The following is a 22940-nucleotide window of genomic DNA, read 5'->3' on the forward strand; positions in this document are numbered from 1 at the left end:
TCTGCATGTATCCTAGCAGTAACATAATCAGAATCATTCTTAATATGGATTTCTTAATTTAGGAAGAAATGTGTCCATGTGTACAACTCGTGGACAATACCAACTCAGTCTTTGAAATTCTCTAAGTGTAAGTTTGGGACTTTTACTTTCTCACAAAAGACTGTTTTTTCATCAAAAACCCAGGCAGAGGCAAACTTCCTTGCCATCTAGTCAAATCAATGGGTGGATTATTTTTCCTCATCCTTTCACTGAGGTCCAGCCCTACAATTGCCCCAACTTTTTGCTTTCTTGTTTAGTTTCCTGTATGGCTCTAGCCCAGTGTCTTAACTCTCATCTCTGCATGCACCCTACACTAGCCTAACAGCAGCACAGACAGACACACCACACCCCAGGCTTGCTGTGGTGCTTGCTCACCCTTCCCACTATGTTTTTCCATTTCTTCTTCAGTTTCAGCAACAGGGCTAATTTGATTTCCTTTCATCTTACAGTTCTGTGTGTTTGTAGTAGGGAAGCTCAACTTTATTCTGCTTCTCCTGAGGCCTCCTCCCCAGAGGCCCTCAGAACCCACCAAACCTTAAAAACTCTGATAGAAACAAGGTTCTGATGACTAGGGGGTCTAGGGTAAATTCTGCCTGCAGAAAGCATCTCCAGAATTTGGCCAGAATCTTTCTGGAAATAAAGGACTGGGTCTGTCTGATTATTGACTGGATAATTTCTGCTTAACAACCACCTTTCTGTTCTTGTGCTGGAACAGAATCGGAATGCTTCTTCCCTGCCAATTTCAGGGAATGAGATCATCCTTACAAGATCCTTGGGGAGGTATTAAGTCAGAAATATTTTACAAAGGAAATGCATGTGGCATCTGAGACTTGAAGAGACTCAGTAATGGATCCTCTCCTTTGAAACAATCCCAATGGGATGATGTTGCTGTTGTTGTTGATGTTGTTTTTGCTGCTGATAATGATGATGCTTTGGGAAGGAAGCACCTCAGGTTTTCATTTTGCTGGTGTTTTGTTTTGTTTTGTTTTAAGAAAAATAGCCATGATTCAGGAATGTTGGCCCTTTATGGAGCAAACACATACCTTCATGGGTCAGCAGGGTGAAGGATCATAGCTGAACATGCTGACAGGTGCAAAATTGACTCTTTCAAATAAGTTTGTTATGCAAAGTCAAAAAGAAAGTCAGTAAGTATCTAGGAAAGGAGTCTCATGAAACACAGAGTTCAGATTTTAAAATTCATGAGCAAGACATACCCTTTACAAACAGTTAAAGCACTATGACTTTGCATTTAAACTTATAATAATCAGCACATTAAATGTGTAGAAATGTCCTTGATAGCATTCCTAGCCTTTGAATTTATTGACATCTTCCCTCCATAATATTTTCATACACCTATTCTTTGAAGGGTCTTGAACACCCTCCTTAGAGTAAGAAGTTATTGAAAGGAAAAGTTTGGGGAGTCTGTCACTCAAACTTTTTGTGCCTTTAACTCAATATACTATCCATCTGGAGATTGTAATCTCTTGAAGATTATAATCTCAGTGGGTGAAGATTTGTAAAACAAGATTTTCCAATTCCAGATCCAAAATTCTTTCCTTAGGAAAAATGGGATGGAGCCTCTTCTCTGAGCTGGGAGGCTCAGCTAGATGTGTGAGCTTGTGCGTTCTCTGCTTATTGGTATGGCAGCACTCGGTAGGCAGTGATGATGAGCATGCCATCTTCTATTTCTGCCACTTGTGCCTCTGAATTCATATCTCCCACCAGTCACACCTGCCTGGTGGAGTCATAAAGAAATTAGGAATTATGAAGAAATTCACCTCTTTTCTGTCAGGGAGTTCAACCTCATAGTGAAGTGTCTTTGGGGAGCCATTAGCTAATTCCTGATATCCCTCCGGAATCTTTCAACATCCCAGAGAAATAGCCAAAGAAATTTTTCTTAAAGTTTTCATTCATATCAGTCCAAAGCCCATTGTTCTACACTCTTTTGAGGGTATTAATCTCCTGCAATTCATAATTTCTTTTGACAAGTGAGTCTATGGGCCATTGTTTGTAATACATGTATACCTTGGCAGAGATTACCAAAACATGAATGGAGTCTTGGCCCAAGAGAAATCAGTCTATAGCTTGGGTAGAACCAGATAGAAACTCCCTCTCTAAAGAGAGACCCAGAGGTTATGATAGATAGAGTTAGACCTGTAATTCCAGACCAGGCCAGAGTTGTGCCATGGTGAACTGAGCCAAATGCAAGATGCAGACAGATGCCCATAGACCGGGGAAGGTAAACTACACCCTTAACCTAAGGTCAGGCAGAGGTGGCATGCCAACCGTATGAAGACTTATACGCTTTACCTTGCATTCGAATACCAGGGGAGAGAGGAGGTATGGAGAAGAAATCCCGAAGGACAAGCAGTTACCACACAGAAGCAAAAGCCCACACAATTACAGTACATTTAGTTTTGAATATTGCCACAGAAATCATTGTGAGAGGAGAGAGAATCAGTCAATGCATGAAGGGTAGCCACATGGTGAGAGGACTTAGGGACCATGTAACACGTCTTAGTCCATTGAAGCTACTGTAGCAAAATACTTTAGACTGGGTAATTTATAAATGATAAAAATGTATTGCTCGCAGTTTTAGAAGCTAGAAAGTCCAAGATGGAGGCATTAGCAGAGCAATTGTCCAGTAAGGGTTCACTGTCTGTTTCAAAGATGGTAACTTTTTGCTGCATCACCACATAATGGAAGAAGCCAAGCAGCTCTCTTCAACCTCTTTTATAAGGGCACTGATCGATCCTGCTCATGAGGGCAGAGATCATGTTCGTCAATTCTCCAAAGCCCCCACCTGTCAATACTATCCCATTGAATATTAGGTGCCAACATATGAATCTTCACGGGGCAGGGCACTGCTATTCAGACCATAGCACCTGGAAAAGTCCATCTGGCTGTCACTTTTTAAAAATATTTTTAGTTGTAGATGGACACAATACATTATTTTGTTTATTTAGTTTTTTTATGTGGTGCTGGGGATCAAACCCAGTGCCTCACGCGTGCTAGGCAAGTGCTCTTCCACTGAGCCACAACCCCAGTCCCTGGCTGTTACTTTGACTTTCATTTTTCTCCAGCTATTTCTGATTTCTTTCCTTTCAGCAATGTTTTCCTAAGTCTCTCACCCCACACTTTCCCCTTCCCTTTCAGATGGAGATCTGCTCCTTTATCACTGAAAAGATGAAATCGCCAATAGGAGAGCAGTCTGCAAAGTCTTAGTTGCATCTCCCCACCATCCCGAACTTCTTTCCTGTTACAGAGGAAACATGTCTGTCTTTTAAAAAGCTGAGTCTTCAGGATGAAACTCCAGATTCCTCCTCCATCTTCCACTCTCCCTTTTGTATCTTCTCTCTCTCTCTCTCTCTCACACACACACACACACACACACCTCCCCACTCCCTCCCTCCCTCTCCTCTGCCTGTGACTAGGATGCAGGGTCTCCAATTCTAACCCCCTTCCCCAAGCCCAACATTCCCTCTGGCTGCTGCCCTGCTTCCCTTATTTTCTTTCCAGCCAAGCAGGGATCCTCTGACACCTTCTCAAGTCTCAGTCTATGTCCATCCCGTTGGGAAATTGCTTGGGGGAACAAGGAGAGCTCTCAATTGCAAAATCTGACTTCCTGGTTCCAGTCTTGCTCTTGCATCATGTAGCGCTGCAAACCATCTCCTCTCGACTGGTCACAGCCCAAACAGAACACAGATGGCACAAGCTGGCTGTTTTGCCACACCAGCACAGATCTCTATAAATAGTCTTTTTATTTACAAGGGATGGGACAGCACACTGGGGCCAGCAACAGACAGGAGGACAACCAGAACCATAGAGAGCAAGCTCTGTGCAGGATAGTGCCCAACATGAGCTGCGGCCTGTGATAGAGGGCAAGAGTCAAAGAAATACCCCCAAGTTGATCTTTTCCTTTCCTCCAACCTCCTGTAGTGCTCCTCCACGGCTGGACCCCAACCAGAGTCCAGAAGGCAAGAGAGCTCATTGCTGGCAGTCCTGATAGACACTTCTCCCCAGCAGAGAGCACAGTGAGAAGAGATGGGGGGGGACATCCAGGGCCAAAGGGAAGGACCCAGCACTCCCACCCCTCCTCCTGACTCTTCTCACACCATGTTAGGAGCTTCAACTGCTTAACCCTGTCTCCTGCCCAGCTTCATCCCAATAATCCTGTCATCCTGGCTCATCTGGTTATTCTCCTGATATTCTAACCTCACCTTGGCAGTCTCCCCTCCGCTCTTGCGTCTTCCAACAGCATCTATCTTTTCCTGGACCTTATTCACTTTTTGCTTTCACAAATAAACAACTCCTTCTCCTTCTTCTTCCCCTCTTTCTCTCTCTCTCTCTCTCTCTCTCTCTCTCTCTCTCTCTCTCTCTCTCTCTCTCTCTCTCTGCTATTTCATTTCCCTTAAGGTATCCATAACCTCCAAAGTGGTGATGACCCAGTTCTGCATCTTGAACTCTGACCCTTGCTGACCTCTCACTATACACTAAACCCAGAGGTCACGACCACACAATTTCCCACAGGAAGAATTTTGAGGGCCTCAAATGCAATGCATCGCACACAAAACCCATTCTCTTTCCCTCATCATTAATAGCAGGCACCTTTGACTTCTCCATTTCCTTTACAATCTTGTTCCTTAAAGGGTGGTCCAAAACCTGCCGGAGGGATGTCTCCTGGGAGCTTGTTAGTAATGCAGAACCTCTGCCTGTCCAGACTTTCTGAATCAGAAGTTGCATTTCAGTAAGATCTCCAGGTAGCCTGGATACCTGTAGACAGGCTAATTTACAAAACATGTTACAACCATTTGTTTCCATTTAACATTGTGTTAACGTGTATTCTACCTGAGGACTTGATATTAAGACAAAGAAGTAAATGCTGCCGCAAAGAGAAACCCTGTGGAATCCTCCCCTACCCTCATTCACTGCTTTGGGACTTGTCTTAGAGGACCTTGCCTTGAGCAGGTTGATGCCATTGTAGTCTTTTGACTTTGTGCCTTCTAATGGTTTTAAGAAATCCTGACCTGCCTCCTCAATCCTTTGTGCCAATATCCTTGAGGGATCATGAAAGGCACCCAGATCACTCTTTTTGTGATTAAAAAAAAAAAAAGACAATTTTGAGTATTCAAAATGAGAAGCCCCATCATCTGAAAACGTCCCTGGTGATATTTGCCACAAAGAAATATGATGCCTAATTAAATCTACTCAGGATTTGTATCTTCCTGAGCCTCAGTTTTCCTCATAAAATGAGGTGGAATGGAAACTCTCATAATGTTTCTATAAGGATTAGGTGTGGCAAACTATGCAAAATATGCATTCCAGTTGGTCAGTACTTGGATATTCATTGGATGATTTAAGGAAGGTATTTAACAGGTCTGAGCTTCAGTTCAGAAACAGGTAAAATGAAGAACACGATATCAAGTTCAGTAGGTATTAGTCCCCCCAGAATTTCTCTTCCGCAGCTCCCATACACTGTCACACATGCACGTGGACGAACACATACATAGTCAACCACATGCGCACACACGCAGGCACATGGATTCATACCTATGTGCACACACTTAGGTACACACATGCATGCAGCAATACCTATGCACACACACCATGTTAGGGGCTCGAGCTGCTCCCTGTCTCCTGCCCAGCCTCATCCTAGAAATCCTTCACCTGGATGACTGCAGAGCCTCTCCCCCCACACACCCCCACCCCGCTGCGCCTTCCTACCTGCTTTCTACACAGTCACATGATCATTCCAAAATTCATCATCTCATTCCTGCTTGAAATCCTCACAGACAGTCACACGAAGGTCACACTGCAGTTCTGATGTGGTTTTATTCTTCCTCACCTTGGTACACATTCTCTCCTCTATTGAGAAGTCTCTTCTCCAAAGTAACTAATTCCAATTTGTCCTGGCTCACGTCTGCTCCTGCTTTCCCACAGGCCTCCTGCCTGCTGCTCCCTGCTCTGAGCTGCATCACCCCGACTCTCCCTAGACTCCAGGGCAAGCACCTGCCACATCTGATGTCCTTTCAGCATCTACTACCCCCAAACCCTCTGGGCACAGTGCATGCTGGGCAGGAGATCATGAAGGATGTTGCTCCCCCATTTCCCCTACCCCAAATCAGTGGCAGCCACAGAATCTGCAGAGCTCATGGGACTAGAGAAAGACCAAATCACCTCCTGTTCTCAGTGCCATGTGGAGACATCAGACTGTTAGGCTGCATAGTGCAGAACAGAATCCACAGTGTGATCCTCGCCAGAACGGACTTCTCTGTGTGCAGCAGCCCCTTGGAACCCTCTTCCCCTACCAAGTGCCCTTGTCCAGCGTTCAGCCATGCCCGTGATGCCCAGGCTCATCCCTGCTGTTCTCACATGCATTTTCCTTCTTCTCTCAAAGCAGAAAAACAGCCACCCTTTCCTAAAGTCAGGAATATAGGGAGGGTGAAATGGGGTTTCTTGTTTGGAAATAGATCCAGATTTCCTTTCCCTGAGCTAGGCGCCACCCCACTGGCAAAACCCCCAGGCATCCCACAGAGGGTGAGAGGCCTGCAGGTGCTGCCATTCCAGCACCCCTGCATGCAAAGGGCAAGGGTGACAAAATGAGCAGAAGCAGACATGAGGGAGAAAGCGCAGCTCTGCCCCCACCACGGCTGCCTGGAGGAAGAGGGCTGCGGTCTCCCCATCAGCCTCCTCTGTAACAGGTTCCATTGATGCAAACACTGTAGACACCAACCTCAATTTTACGTGGGGAAAGCCTGCCATGGCCAGGCATAGAGCTAGAGGCTTGGCGAGGGATGGAGGGGGCTCCAAACAGAAGCCCTGCCTGGCCTCTATCCTGAAATGTCTCTGAGCTTCACTCAGGGCTGGGCAGCACAGTAGGTCTGAAGAAATTAAACGAAAGTTCTTGCCCCAAGAGGCTTATGTTTTAGGGGCAGGACATAGCCCCTCACAAGGAAAATGAAGAACCCCCCAGGACTGGATGTATCCAGGACCTAAACTGCTGGATACACACACATCCTACTCTAAAACCTCAGAGGGTGATGGGGAAGAGCTGTGTACATAGAACAGGTCATGAAGGTTCACCAAGGGGGGACTGGAGGGATGCTTAGGCAGCCGGAAGGGCATTCAGATGGGGAACAGCATGGATGAAGGTCACAGCAGATCTGCAGGGAAGACAGACTCTCCCTGCAACATGGATTTCTGCTCATGACACTGGTTATGGTTTATTTTGATGAATGATTCACTTTGAAATCAGCTCTGTTGGCCCCCATGCGGCTTAGGAGCCTGGATGGACTAAGTCATCTTCCTTATCCAGTCAGGTAAACAAACCACAGAGCAAGGCCAAACCACCAGTGAGTGGCTCATCAGACCAAGGAGAGGAAAGGCAACTTCGAACCATCTTTCTTTCTTCCTTCCAAGTGTGAAGAGGAAGAGGTACTGAGGACTGAATTAGGCCAAGATATATTCCATGCTTTTACAATTATGTCAAAATGGATTCTACGGTCGTGTGTAACTATAAAAAGAAAACAAAGGCCCATTAAAAAATGTCTGAGGAAGAAACCTGGCCTTTGGAAACCAAGAGCAACTTCACCACCTGTATTTTAATACACTTGACAGTGACACTAGTAAGAAAGGTAACTACAGGGGAAGAGAGGGACTACTGATCAAATACCACCTCTAACCTTTGGTTGATTTGATTGGCTGATCAGAGCTCCCTGCAAGATGAAGTATTCTAAGCCAAAAGAAAACTCAGTGGTTATTTTAGTGGCTGTGGTGGGCATCTCCTAAAAGGGTCCCCAGTGATATCTCCATTCTCATCTTTGCACCCTGGCATAGTGTCCTCCCCTTGCCTATAGCAGGACCTGGTTATTAGCTTCTAATTAAGAGAATACAATAAGAACCGTGGGATGTCATTTCTGAGATTAGGTTATAGAAGTCTGCGTCTTCTCCCCCTGCTGCTGTGCTCCTCAGCTTTCTACCTCTAATGAAGCCAGCTACTTGCCCTCCAGAGAGGCTGCCGGCAACAACCGAAGAGATTGCCAGCCAACAGCCAGCCATGAGCTGCTGCAGCCAATAACTAGTGTGAACACCTGGAAGAGGATGTTGCCCAGGTGAGTCTAGAGATGACTGTAGCCCCCACTGAGATCCCAACCACATCCTGTGGGATCTTGCAAGCTATTCCAGGTCCTGGCCCACAGAAATTGACACAAAACTCATGTTGTTCTGAGCCCCTGAGTTTTGGGGTGATTTGTTTTGCAGTAATAGATAACAAGTACACTTTCCAATCAGGCTTTCAGGTAGAAAAAACGAGATCATGTGTGTGCCTGAGTGCATGCCCAAGCCCAATACAACCAGAAATGTCCCTGAGTCTGAATCTCAACTCTTCCCCCACCCTCCCTGTTAATGAGAATGTCTCCTGATGAGTTTAGAACAAGGTTTTCTGATAGTTCAACTTGAGAACTGCCTTAATTTTGTGGGTAGAAGTGCTGGGTGAAGCAGAAATTTTAACACCAGACTCTTGTGCATAGGCAGAGTCCCTTTGGCATAGACCTTTCTTCTCATAAGAGTCAGTAGGTACCAGCTTGCAAACATGCAGAGATTAAGCACCCAAACCAGGAGATGGGGTGGGGGTGGTATAGCATACTCAGCAACAGCTGGTCAGCATGGACACTAGCTAATGGGTCCTATCCAGGGAAGCCCTGGTCCCCAGGAAAGGCTGTGCAAGATTCTGGGATGCTTAACAAGGCTTTCTTCTCACTAGTACCACTTCCCCTCCCAACTTCTGCCTCCCAGTCCCTGGTAACCTCTCTTCTATTTTCGGTCTCTATGCATTTGCCTATTCTAGGTACCTCACGTAAGTGAGATCATAGAATATGAGTCTGGCTTATTTCTCTTAATGTCATCAAAGTTTATCTGTGTTGTAGCATATATGACAACTTCATTCCCTTGTAAAGCTGAACAATATTCCATTGTGTGTATAGACTACATATCACCTAACCATTCATCTATCAATGGGTATTTTTTCCGTTTCTACCTTTTGATTATTGAGAATAACACCACTAAAGTGTGGGTGCACAAATACCTATTCAAGTCCATGCTTTCAATTCTCTGGGATCTAAATTTAAGAGTATAATTTCTAGGTACTATGATAATCCCATGTTCAATATTTGTAGGAAATGTTACTCTTTTTCCACAGTGACTGCACCATTCTACCTCCCCATAAGCCATGCACAAGAGTTCCAATTTCCCTTCATCATTTTTTCCAAATTATACCCTCCTGATTGGTGGAACATGGTACCTTATCATGGTTTGTTTGCTTGCTTGTTTGTTTCTTTTTCTGGTACTGGAGATGAAATTCAGGGTCTCGTGCTTACTACTCAAGTGCTCTACCACAGAGCTACATTCCCAGACTTTTTTATTTTTTATATTCAGACAGGGTCTCGCTAAGTTGCCCAGGCTGGCCTTGAACATGCCATCTTCCTGCCTCTTAGCCTCCCAAGTAGCTGGGATCACAGGTATGCGCTGCCGTGCCAGGTTCTCACCATGGTTTTCATTTATATTTTCCTAACAATGAGTAATGTTTAGTTTTGTTTCATGTACTTACTGGTCATTTGTTTAAAAGACAAGGATTTTTGAACTGTCAGCAGCTAATTAAAGTCATGCTGCTACTCCTTCTTCATTTATCTGCCCCTCCTTTCTTAGGAACACCCCAGTGGCATTCAGGTCTTTATTGGTTCAGCTAAATTATATTCAGCCTGTGAATAAATAACGCTATGTTTAAATAAAGTTTTATTTATAAATTTAAAGATATTTGATCTAAAGATTGCTTTTCATTTTGATCTTCTGTCTTTCTTAAGCTTTTATATTAAAATATTCTGCCTTTTAAGCAGGTCAGGAGCTGGGTTGTATCTCAATAGTAGAACACTTGCCTAGCAAGGCCCCAGGTTTGATCCCCAGCACTTCAAAGAACAATAAAAGCAGATCAGAAGACAATGTGTCCATCTACAATTAAAAAAAAATTTTTTAAGTGTTTGTCATTTTTCAAGATCCACTGATAAAATAAAAAGGTAGGAATCTTATGTAAATCTCCAATTTTTTCCAAAACTTTCAGGACTGAGAAAATAATAAGTCTGACAACATTTGTGTTAGTTATCTATTGATGTATAATAAATTATTCTCAAATGTGGCAGTTGGAAATAATAAACATTTGGTTTTTTTCCAAAGTTTCTGTAAGTGGAAAGAGCTGATTCCCACTAGATCCGGGTCTTTCATGAGGTATGATTAGTGTGTGAACTGGATATGGTCTCATCTGAAGACTCAGCTGAAGAAGAAAGGCTCATTGCCAAGCTCATTCATAGTGCTGACAAGATTTGACTCCTTGCAGGCTTTTGAAACACTTTTTTTCCTTGAACTGTGGGGATAAAACCCAGGACCTCATGCATGCTAGGCAAGTGCTGTGCCACTGAGCTACATTTCAGCCAAGTTTCACACTCTCTCTCTCTTTTTTTCCTTCTTAAAAGGTACCTCTCATAAACCAGGGTTTAATTTATTTATTTGTCTCTGTGTGTGTGTGTGTGTGTATATATGTGTGTGTGTGTGTGTGTGTGTGTGTGTGTGTGTGTTGCTGGGAATTGAACCTAGGGCTTTGTGCATGGGAGGCAAGTACTCTATCAACTGAGCTACGTTCCCCCACCCCCAGTTTTGCAGTCTTTTGAATTAAGGAACTCAATTCTTTCCCTTATGTCTCCAAAAGGCTGGCTTCGAGAAGAACAAGTCAGCCAAAAAGCAAGAGAAGGCAAGCAAGATGGAAGCCAGAGTCTTACAGAGGATGCCTCTGCAACCATAATCCAGAATATGGGAAAGCCAGATTTGGAGGGACAGCAAGCCTTGTTTAGTGTTGCAAGAGGAAAGGAGAAAGGGCTGGGAGCCACCACCCCTACCTGCACAGGTATGTTGAAAAGAAGCTGAGGGATGGCAGACCCCTGGCTTCCATCCTCACCAAAAAAACTATAGAGAAGCTACCAAGAACTGGGGGAGAGGGGCAGATGGTGATGTAGGAGACTTGAAAACAAAGAGCTTTAAAATAGCTGGTGTGGAGAACAAGAGACAGATGTGAGCAGAGAAACTCACATAAAGTTATGTCCTAGCTGGGACCTGAGCCTGGAGAAGATTTTTTTTTAACTCTGCACAAGCTGAACTTCAAGACTCCAAGCAGTTTGTATCCATAACAAGGAGTTGATACTTATAAAAATCCACCCCAGAGTCAGACTAGACTTTTCCTGGGAAAACCATCTTGCATGAAGTAAATGACCAACTTGTTATCTCTGCAGGGCACTAGGAAGCCACAAGGAACCTTGTGTATCTTGTGGGGAGAAAGGGAGCTGGATGGGGCTCTGGGCATCCTATATGCACATATAATGTTGCATCCCTGAGCCAACCAGCTGCAACCAGAGCACAAGTGGGCTGCTGTCCCTCTCAGGAATTAGATCAACAACCTACTTTCAAGTGTCCTAGGCAAGACAAATCCTTGCCACCAATCACTCATGGAGAATAAGCGGGAATTAAATGGGACCTAGACTGCCAAAGAATTCAGAATCATTTTCACCAAATTCTACTTTTAAATCAAGGTCAAAAAACCCACTGACCTTGAACCTTTGTTTTAACAACAGCCACTGTTAGCCCCAGAACAGGACCCTGAAACAGACTGCATACTTACCTTAGAGACACCAACATTCTTTGCTGGTCCCTAATATGCTGTGGACCTGGAAATAAATCCCCAGGCTCACTGACCTGAGCTATATTCCTTATGCCCAGAAGGAACAGGAACCAAATGAAAAAAAAAAAAGGTGTGAGAGAAAAAATTTTGAAGAGAATGATATTTACAGATAGGCTTACTGTCTTTCTTGCTTTAAACTTCTGAACTTTAAAGCTTTGGACAGGTGCAAATTTGTAATCAGATTGTCAGACACAGAATTTTCCGGCTGGGGGATAGAGTCCTTCCAGCTTCCTGAATTTTCTTCTTATAATCAACTCCATGGAGATTTAAAATAACTGTGCAAGAGATAGGCTTAGCCATCAAAAACCAGGAAAGAGGGGGATGTGAGCCTTGCATTACTGTAGGAGGACTTTTTGTGTGTAAATCCAGCACCTAATTCCACACGCCCACTTACGGTGGTACATCAGCCAAGAACCGCGCTTTCCGCGGCTGGTTTTCCCACAGTAAGCTGGGACTGGGAACCCATCTCTCCCAGGCAACAGCCACTTCCTGGCTCCAGTTAAGGAGCCAGAAAGAGAAACCACAGAAACCTAAAGGACAGGAGAGGACGCCTCCAGTCTAGGTGCGTATGCTCCACAGGCACCACTCGCGCGCTCCTGTCCCCTGACCCTGGCTGGGAGGCAGAGTGGCCAGAGGTCGCAGGTGAGTTCTCCTGAGAACGTTCTGAGTCGGAGGTGGGAGGAGAAGGACCGGTTCAAAGACAAACCGTGATGCCTTGCCAAGGTGACCTTATTGTGGACCCAGAGAAACAATTCGGTCCTGGAGATCATCGCCCCTTTCGCGTCTCCAGACGCCCCCCAGTGGTCGCAGCGCACCTTGCAGCTCCACGGTTCCCTTGAGGGGTTATAGCAGCCACACCCGGGGTGAGGCAGACAAAAGATGTTGCAGGGTGGGAGGCCCTCTAGGACCCCTCCTTCCAAAAGCAGGTCTGGGAGACTGCAGCACCTTCCGCAGTGGGCTCGGGCGGCTGGGTCTGGGCTCCAGACACGGGCAGAAGTGGTGACCAAGGAGGAGGGACGCTTCCGAACAACTGGATGCCCAGGGCCCAGAGAAGTGCCTGGAGCCCAGTGGCTGCTCACAAAGAAGGGATAGCGAACTGGATGCGCTCAGGAAGCAGTCCGAGGGCTGAGAGGCGACCATCCCCCGGCCTCCGGGGTCTGTAGCATGAGATGCTTCCCGCGATAACCATTCAGACATGTCTAGACCACACTGGGTGGATTCTGGACAGACAGACAGACAGACACACACACACACACACACACACACTTCCAGGTCCATGAACGCCCCATTTTTGCAAACATTTTGCTCCTCGCAGAGAAAGAAAAATAAAGGATAAAGGGCAGGGCCTTGGGGGCTACGTTTCACTGATCTTCCTCCCAGCTCCTGCGGGGCTTTGCAGCGTTGCGTTGACAGGGTAATAAGGCACTGCCCCCTGGTGGCCTCTTCCCGCCACAGCAACTGTTGTTAACTTGGGCCACTGGCTGTAAATTCTCTGCTCTGTCAGTTTGTGCAACCCTCTACTCCACCCCTGTCACAACCACCTGGGGATGGGCACAAGAGGGTCAAAAGAATATAATAAAATAGCATTTTCTCATTAAGTTCACTTGTGGAATTGTGGGTTCTAAGGACCTCCATAGTTTCCAACCAATTAATTTAAAAACTTCCAGGGACTCTGGGCCACTCTGACAGTCACCATTTTCTCTTGCTGAGATAACCCTTTCTCTGCCCCTTGCTCTCCTTCTCTCCCTAGTCCTCTCAGTTCTGAGCTCCACCATGGCCCCTGTCAAAGGCCCTCCTACATAGTCCTGCTGCCCTGCTCTTCTTCCTCTCCACCTACTCAGAGCTGCCCTTTCCATCTCACAGCAAGTGACTCTCTAAGTTCAAGTTGGTGCCACCAACAGAAGACGTCTTTCTTCAGGTCGCTTCTCACAGTCCATGTCAGTATTACCCCCACCACCATTCCAAGGTCTCAAGTTAGGCTCTCAGACTAAAATTCCTGCTTTATTTTCAAGGTAAGGTTTTTTGTTTTGTTTTTACATTTTTAAGCCTGTTCCTTTCAGCTATTGGATTGATTGAGAAAGTATTGGGTATAAAAGATAAAGGCAGAGAATGAGGACATTTAGATCCCAGGCCTGGTGCTTACCAACCACCTCTGAAACCCTGAAGTGGCATCAGTGGAGAATTCTGGTGCTTGCAGATGGAGGTGGACCTTAAGTGTGCTGAGCTGACCCAGAGGGCAGTGATGAAGCAACAACTGAGGAGATACTCCTGGGCTTCCCTGAGCTACTGGGCAGGTGTAGATAAGTGGCCAAGGGTTCAAGAGGGAGAAAAATAAAAATAACTTTATCCAGGCTTGCTGAGATATCTGATCACTTCATGTTCCTAAGAAAAGAATTCCTGTAGCATTGTAAGTTCCCTTCCTCTGACAAAATTTCTAAGCTAGGGTGTGTGACTTGGTAGTGGAGCACTTGCCTAGCATGCACAAGACCCTAGGTTTGGTCCTCAGCTCCTAAGGAGTGTAGGGGGGGAGTTTTTTTTATTGGTTGTTCAAAACATTACAAAGCTCTTGACATATCATATTTCATACATTAGATTCAAGTGGGTTATGAACTCCCATTTTTACCCCAAATACAGATTGCAGAATCACATCGGTTACACATCCACATTTTTACATAATGTTACACATCCACATTTTTACATAATGCCCTATTAGTAACTGTTGTATTCTGCTACCTTTCCTATCCTCTACTATCCCCCCTCCCCTCCCCTCCCATCTTCTCTCTCTACCCCCTCTACTGTAATTCATTTCTCTCCTTGTTTATTTTCCCATTCCCCTCACAACCTCTTATATGTAATTTTGTATAACAATGAGGGTCTCCCTCCATTTCCATGCAATTTCCCTTTTTTCTCCCTTTCCCTCCCACCTCATGTCTTTGTTTAATGTTAATCTTCTCTTCCTGCTCTTCCTCCCTGCTCTGTTCTTAGTTGCTCTCATTATATCAAAGAAGACATTTGGTATTTGCTTTTTAGGGATTGGCTAGCTTCACTAAGCATAATCTGCTCTAGTGCCATCCATTTCCCTGCAAATTCCATGATTTTGTCATTTTTTAGTGCTGTGTAATACTCCATGGTGTATAAATGCCACATTTTTTTATCCAATCATCTATTGAAGGGTATCTGGGTTCGTTCTACAGTCTAGCTATTGTGAATTGTGCTGCTATGAACATCGATGTGGCAGTATCCCTGTAGTACGCTCTTTTAAGGTCTTCAGGGAATAGTCCAAGAAGGGCAATAGCTGGGTCAAATGGTGGTTCCATTCCCAGCTTTCCCAGGAATCTCCATACTGCTTTCCAAATTGGCCGCACCAATTTGCAGTCCCACCAGCAATGTACAAGTGTACCCTTTTCCCCACATCCTCGCCAGCACTTGTTGTTGTTTGACTTCATAATGGCTGCCAATCTTACTGGAGTGAGATGGTATCTTAGGGTGGTTTTGATTTGTATTTCTCTGACTGCTAGAGATGGTGAGCATTTTTTCATGTACTTATTGATTGATTGTATGTCCTCCTCTGAGAAGTGTCTGTTCAGGTCCTTGGCCCATTTGTTGATTGGGTTATTTGTTATCTTATTGTCTAATTTTTTGAGTTCTTTGTATACTCTGGATATTAGGGCTCTATCTGAAGTGTGAGGAGTAAAGATTTGTTCCCATGATGTAGGCTCCCTATTTACCTCTCTTATTGTTTGGAGGGGGGAGTCTTATAGAGACTCTGTTGGTTGGGGAGAACAAAGGGACAGTGTCAGGTATGTTAGAATCAAGAACTCTCTAGAGATATGGGTACTTCAGCTGGATCCAATTATTCCTGAACCAGAACTTCCCGAGCCTTTCTAGTTACTTGATCCAAAAATAAACCTTGTTCCAGTTGCATGACCTAATAATAGATCTCCTTTTGTGTTTCAGTTCGAAAGAGTGGGGGTTTTGTTACTCATAACCAAATGAGTCATTTTACAATATGGGAGCTTGTTAAAACTTCCAATAATTGGATATGGGCTAGCAAGAGGGTGACCTCTCAGTGAGTGGCAATATAAAGATCACAGAGCTATGAAGAGAGGCAGAGCAGGCAGGTGGGTAGAATCCAGGTTTTATCTGGCATGCAAACTGAATTAAAGTAGAAGTCTTTCTATACTTCTCGTTCTTTATTTGTTTTTTGTTGTTTATTTTGCAGTCCTGGGGATTGAACCCAAGGCCTACCACATGCTAGGCAAGAGCTCTACCACTGAACTACATCTCCAACCATGTTGATTTTGAAACAGGGTATCACTAAATTGCTGAGGCTGGCCTTGAACTTGTGATCCTCCTACCTCAACTGTGATTACACCATACCCAGCTCCTGAAGTCTGTCCTTCTAAATGCTGAGTGCGGTCCAGTCCAGGAGACTATGGATCAGTGAAAAGTCTTTTTTGCATTTTCACACAGTAGGTTGATCACCTCCCCAACGCTAAAGTACCTCTCACTCTACCCTTCAAGATATTGGGACTTAACACTCAATTTTGAAGTATTGTGGGTGCTGGAAAAGAGTCACACACAATAAAAAAAAAAATCTACCCAAGTCCAAATGGCATGAACTAGCTACACACAAAGAGAGAAGAGGCCCCCGTGGATTGAGGATTATTAAATATGAAGTATGTTTGTCAGGAAAAAACTTTGTTTATATAAACATTAGAAGTGCCGCCATGGTAACTCTGCTTGGTTTACTCGGCAGCCCAGTATGGCCTCACAGCCAAATTACTGCCTGCCTACATTTTTTAAAAAACATCTCTAGCCAAAATTCCATGATCTGCCTGCTTGGTTTCCAAGCTCAGAAAATATCACTTAAAAGTACCAGGGAACCAAAAGAAACTTCTGCCAAAGCTTCTAAATGAAAGCTCATTTCACACACACACACACACACACACACACACACACACACACAAGTTTTTGCCAAACTACAGTATGCTTTTCTTTTTTTATGTGACCCAAGTTTCCTTAGGCCTCATAAGGTTGCAGGGCCAATAAAATAACATTAACATATGAGCAATGGTAACTCATATTCCATTCGTTCTAGGTTTTTCTCCCACCTGCTCACAAAAGCTGTGAGCCTCCTAGAAGTGCTCCTGAGTAGTTTAGGGGTGTGCTTAGATGCAGCCTACTATATCCACTGCCAGTGACAGCAAGGCCTAGCTCAGAAGAGATGTCCACTGGCTTCCCCCATCACCTCCAAGCTCTCCCTACCAGTCAGGGCATTTGGTATGTGTGAGGCCTTTGGTATGTGAAGAACACCTCTCTACCCTTTGTGTCACATTCAATTAACATATCCCAAACTAAGCGGTGGTGCCTCCTATCTTATTGGCTTTTTCACTAGGAGATCTCAGTTTACTCACATGCCCCTGCCCTATAAAGAAACCAGCCATGAATTCAAGGGCTAGTCCAGGTGCTGGCTCGACTCCGGATTGCACTTCCCGTCAGCAACTAAGGGTCAATGTGTCACGTCTGCCCCTTAGGAAGCCATTCATGCCCTCACCCAAGGAACCTTCTAGTTAGCCTAGCTGCCTCATTCAGTTAAGTCTGTACCCACTTATCCCCAGTCGGAGATCCTTTGTCCATGAGAGGAGAGAGACCACTAGAGAAAGCCACAGCGACAGCCACCCTCTCTGTGTGGCCGTCTGAGGCAGCTGAGAAGACCTGGGCCTGAGCACTGGGAGGAAAGGATTGCTCCACTCCAAGGGAAAAGCAAATTGACAGCAGATTATTTTCCTACAGCTTTTCCCACTTCTTAATATTTGCCACATTGCATTCCACATTCCAATTTTCAAAAGGACAGGAGCATTAATAATATAAAAGAAAGAAGTGAAATTAACTGGAATCAAGAACTTTATTATTTTCAAGTGTAAAAAAGCATGAGATTTATGGCTGAGCATCAAGTATAGCTTTGACCTGAAATGTTCTCTTAGAGATACCAGGGGAACCACCTGGCTTAGAACCAGACCTGCAGGGATACTGTGACACTTCAATAAATCAAATTAAAGTTATTTATTAAGTTGGGTCAGATTTCGGATTTCTCAGTTTTTCTTGCTTGCTGTCGTTTTTGCTTTCTTCTTAAAGGTTTCTAAATTTCTTAATTTAATAGAGAATAAGGCCTTCTCTCTCAATTACCTACTTCCCATTCGGATCTGCTGAGTTTTAACTTCCATATGTTACTCAGAACACTAAAAGTCCATTTATAAATATTCATTCAGGTAATGACTGTTTAAGAGCTTCAAGGCCCCAATTCATTATCTCTTTTTGATATCAGCTCAGGCTTCAATTCACACATTTCCAATTTAACTGAGGGTAGAGGGGAAGCAAAAAAAAATTACTTTTGGAGAAAAGAAAGTTGACTTGTCCTGGTGTTTCAAGCCAGCATCCCAGTAAAAACTGATACCTCTCTTTAGTTCTAGCACCAGTTGAGGAGTAGGGAGAAAGACGCTGAACATTTTTTAACATAGATCAGGACTTCTATATCATTACTTTATTGAAAGTGCTGTGCATACATAAGCAAGGTACTTTTGCACTTTTTTGCACTGAAACCCAGATCTGCAGGGGCACACAGCACTCCCTCCTCCCATGTGAAGCTTCAAACACTACACTTGAGCAGTTTCGGTCCATGCATGTAAAGAGATAAATGTTTCCTGAGCATTTTAAAGAATACATCCCCATCCCCACCCCAGGAAAACAAAGAATTGTGGCTCCTACATATTCTTGCCTAAGGTTGTACAATGGGCCTAAAGAAGCTGTGGGATCTGAAGATGATGTTTCTGTCACCTACAGCTAGCTTCTCTTTGGTAATTGCTAAAAATGCATATTCCTGCACCCCCATCATCTGAATCATAATCTCTTTTGTTGACTGGGGAATCTTTTTGTTTGTTTCTTTGTTCTTTTTAGACATGCATGACAGTAGAGTATTTTTTTTCTGCTTTAAAAAAATTGTTAGTGCATGCTAATTATTCAGAATAGTGACTTTTATTTTGACATATTCATACATGCATATAACTTATTTTTGTTCTTTTTAGATATACATGACGGTAGAGTATATTCTGACATATTATACATACATGAAATATAAGTTATTCTAATTAGGATCCCATTATTGCAGTTGTACATGATGTGGAGTTTCACTGGTAGTGTATTCAAATGTGAACATAGGAAAGTTATGTCCTTATTCATTCTACTGTCTTCCTTATTCCCATTCCCTCTACTTTCCCTTCCTTCCCCTTAGTCTAATCCAGTGAGCTTGACTGGTGATTTTTTTTTTTAATACCAGGGATTGAACTCAGGGGCACTTGACCACTGAGCTACATCCCCAGCCCTATTTTGTATTTGCTTAGCACCTCACTTTTGCTGAGGCTGGCTTTGAACTCGTGATCCTCCTGCCTCAACCTCTGGAGCCACTGGAATTAGAGGCATGAGCCACTTTGCCCAGCTTGACTGGGAATCTTCAGTTTTGTTTGTTTGTTTGTTTGTTTTTAGATGGGGTCTCACTGTGTGGCCCAGGCTGGCTTCAAACTCTCTATCCTCCCATCTTAACCTCCAAAGTAGCTGGGATTACAGGCATGCATCATCACATTCAGAGGAATCTTTACTTTTTTAGCAGATTCCTCTGGCACATTACTATTTGAGAGTTACTTCACCAAATTCTAAAAGGAAACTAAAGAAGACAAAGTAGCTTTTTTTTTTTTTTTGCAAGGTTATACTCTTCTGGGAAACAACAGAGATCAGGATACCAATAAGGTCCTTTAAGAGTTATGGTTGTGCTGATTTAATCCCAAATTCAGATTACTAAGTGGTATCAAGCCATTCATGAAGCCATTCATCAAGCCATGAATGCAGAAAGCAATTCTGGACTGGTAAGAGTCTTAGGCTCCTCACAGAAACAAACACAAACTCTCTCTAAAGAAAGGAGCATGAGCCTCAAAAAATTCCCCTAGGTAATTTTCCACAAAACCCACCATCAAAATTTAAAAAGCACACAAAGAAACAAGGCACCAGGAACAAATATTAACAGAAACAACAGACAACCTGGATATTGGAAATATCAAATAGAGACTTTAAAATAACTCTGCATAGTCAAGCACCATTGTTCACACCTGTAATCCTAACAACTCTGGAGGCTGAAGCAGGAGGATCACAAGTTTAAGGCCTACCTTACCAAGATCCTGTCTCAAAATAAAAAGGGTTGGGAATGTAATTCAGTGGTAGAGCACCCCTGGGTTCAATCCCCAGTACTGAAAAAAATAAAGTCTGATATCTAAATAGCTGCTGTGGGAACCAAGAGACAATATGCTAAAAGAAAATAACTGCCACCTAGAGTTTAAAGTCCATTAAAATAAAGACATACTTGAACAAGCAAAACTAGTTTGCCTCTAGCAATCTGTCATTAAGGAACATCTAAGAAAGTAATCCCAGACAAATGTATAAGAAGCAGAAGAAATAAAGACAAATGTGGAAAAAATCTAAATAAACATTGTACAAAACAATACTTCTGTGATGTTAAATAATAAATATAATTTATATCTTATTAACATTAGTATGGAAGAGAGAAATGAGGCTTAAATTCTATAAGGTCCTTTCATAGTCTAGAAGGAGGATAACCACATAGATTAACTTCAGACTTTGATACCTCATGTCTGAATATTATAATTTCTACAGTGACCTAGAAAAGAGCACAAACAATGCACAGCATTCAAACAAATAGGAGGGAAATGGATTGATGAAAAGCATTTAATACAAAAGAGGTAAAAAAAAAAAAGAAGAGGAAAAAGAAACAGGATTAGCAGATCAAACAGAAAGCACACAATAACATAATAGGTACAAACCTAAATCATTTTTAATATAAATGGACTGTGTTCCATTTAAAGGCAAACACTTTTAAATTGCATTTTTAAAAATCCAATAAGATACTGTTTACAAGAATTTATATCTACAATAAGGATACAAGTTGGAAAATTAAAAAATGAAAAATAGTGCTCGCTTCAGCAGCACATATACTAAAATTGGAATGATACAGAGAAGATTAGCATGGCCCCTGTGCAAGGATGACACAAATTTGTGAAACATTTCATATTTTTTAAAAAGCTTCTTTTCAGCCAAAGAGACAATCAGTGAGGTTAATAGACAGCCTACAGAATGGGGGCAAATTTTTACCCCTCACACATCAGATAGAGCACTAATCTCTAGGATATATAAAGAACTCAAAAATCTTAACACCAAAAAAACAAATTACCCAATCAATAAATGGGCCAAGGAACTGAACAGACACTTCTCAGAAAGTGAAGTACAATCAATCAACAAATACATGAAAATATGTTCAACATCACTAGCAATTAGATAAATGCAAATCAAAACTACTCTAAGATTTCATCTCACTCCAGTCAAAATAGTAGCTATTAAAAATACAAGCAATAAGTGTTGGTGAGAATGTGGGGAGAAAGGCACACTCATACATTGCTTAGGGGACCATAAGTTGGTGCAACCAATATGGAAAGCAGTATGGATATTCCTTGGAAAACTTAGAATGGAACCACCATTTGACCCAGCTATCCCACTCTTCAGTTTGTACCCAAAGGGCTTTTAAAAAGCATACTACAGGGACATAGTCACATCAATGTTTATAGCATCACAATTCATAAAAGCTAAATTGTGGAACCAATCTAGATGCCTTTCAGTAGATGAATGGATAAAGAAAATGTGGTATATATATACAATGGAATATTACTCAGCATTGAAAGAGAAAAAAATCATAGCATTTGCAGGTAAATGGATGGATTTGGAGAATATAATGCTAAGTGAAGTAAGCCAATCCCAAAAAAAGCAAATGCTGAATGTTTTCTATGATATAAGGAGGCTGATTCATAGTGGGGATAGTGGAGGGGGGATCATGGGAAGAATAGATGAAATTTAGATAGGGCAAATGGGAGGGAGGGGAAGGGAGGGTTATAAATGAAGGAAAGAGGGTGGAATGAGATGGACATCATTACCCTATGTACATGTATGAAGACACAGATGGTGGGACTCTACTTTGTGTACAATCAAAGACATGAAAAATTGTGCTCTGTATGTGTAATATAAATTGAATTTGTATTCTGCTGTCATATATAACAAATTAGAATAAACAAATATATATAGTTCAAAAAATATTCAAAACTCATTATAGATTATTTGGGAATTTTCATTTTCAATCATTTGCCTTGTACTAGGTCCCTATAAACATGGGCTTTATTTGCTCTATGGCAAATTTTACAAATGTGGAAAATAATTTCAGTGTTTGCAACTTTAGCAATGTGTATTTTCTATAAATTTTTAGAGCATTTTCTTTCCAGATTTTTCTTTATGCACTGTTCTACTCATAATCAACAGCTTCTGGGTATCATTTTATCAATTTCTGTAACTTTCATTTAACATGATATACTAATGATAATAATGAAAAATGATAAAATATCCACTTCAAAAAAAATAAGTATCAAGCAATTAAACAGAAGGAAGTTGATGTGACTATATTCTTATCCAAGAAACTACATTTTAAATTAAAAATTATGAGTAATGAATTAAAAGGGTCCTTTATAAGAAAAACATTTCCAAAGCATCAATAACAACTTTAAATGTGTATGCATATAAATATAATATTAAAGTGTATGAAGCAGAGAAAATATATAAAATAGTAATATGAGAAGAAAAAACAGTTCCACAATCATAATGGAATATATTAAAACACCTCTCTCAATAACTGATAGAACAAGAAAAAACATTAATGTCGATATATATGATTTGAAGAACACAATTGTAAAATGACCTCATGGGCATATATAGAACACTATTCCCAGCATCAGCAAAATACCCATATTAAATTCAAACACACGGAGAAAACTTGAAAAAACTGACCACATATCACACTGAAAGCAAGTATCCAAGAGATTTAAAAGATTAAAATGATCCAGAGCACATTCTCTGACCATACTAAATTTCAGTAACAAAGAAATAACTAAAACCATATGCCTAAAAATTAAGAAACACTTCTAAGTAATCCATGAGTCAAAGAAAAAGTCATAATGGAAAT

The 22940-nt window shown here is 42.5% G+C and overlaps 1 non-coding gene across 1 annotated transcript; it reads left to right on the plus strand.

Moving 5' to 3' along the window:
* Positions 1–20850: 20850 nt before the first annotated feature.
* Positions 20851–20955, plus strand: LOC114092089 (U6 spliceosomal RNA). The gene has a single exon (XR_003582625.2). It is a non-coding gene; the product is annotated as a U6 spliceosomal RNA (small nuclear RNA).
* The last annotated feature ends 1985 nt before the right edge of the window (positions 20956–22940 follow it).

The sequence above is a fragment of the Marmota flaviventris genome, chromosome 14, assembly GCF_047511675.1.
Source record: "Marmota flaviventris isolate mMarFla1 chromosome 14, mMarFla1.hap1, whole genome shotgun sequence".
Classification (NCBI taxonomy): Eukaryota; Metazoa; Chordata; class Mammalia; order Rodentia; family Sciuridae; genus Marmota; species Marmota flaviventris.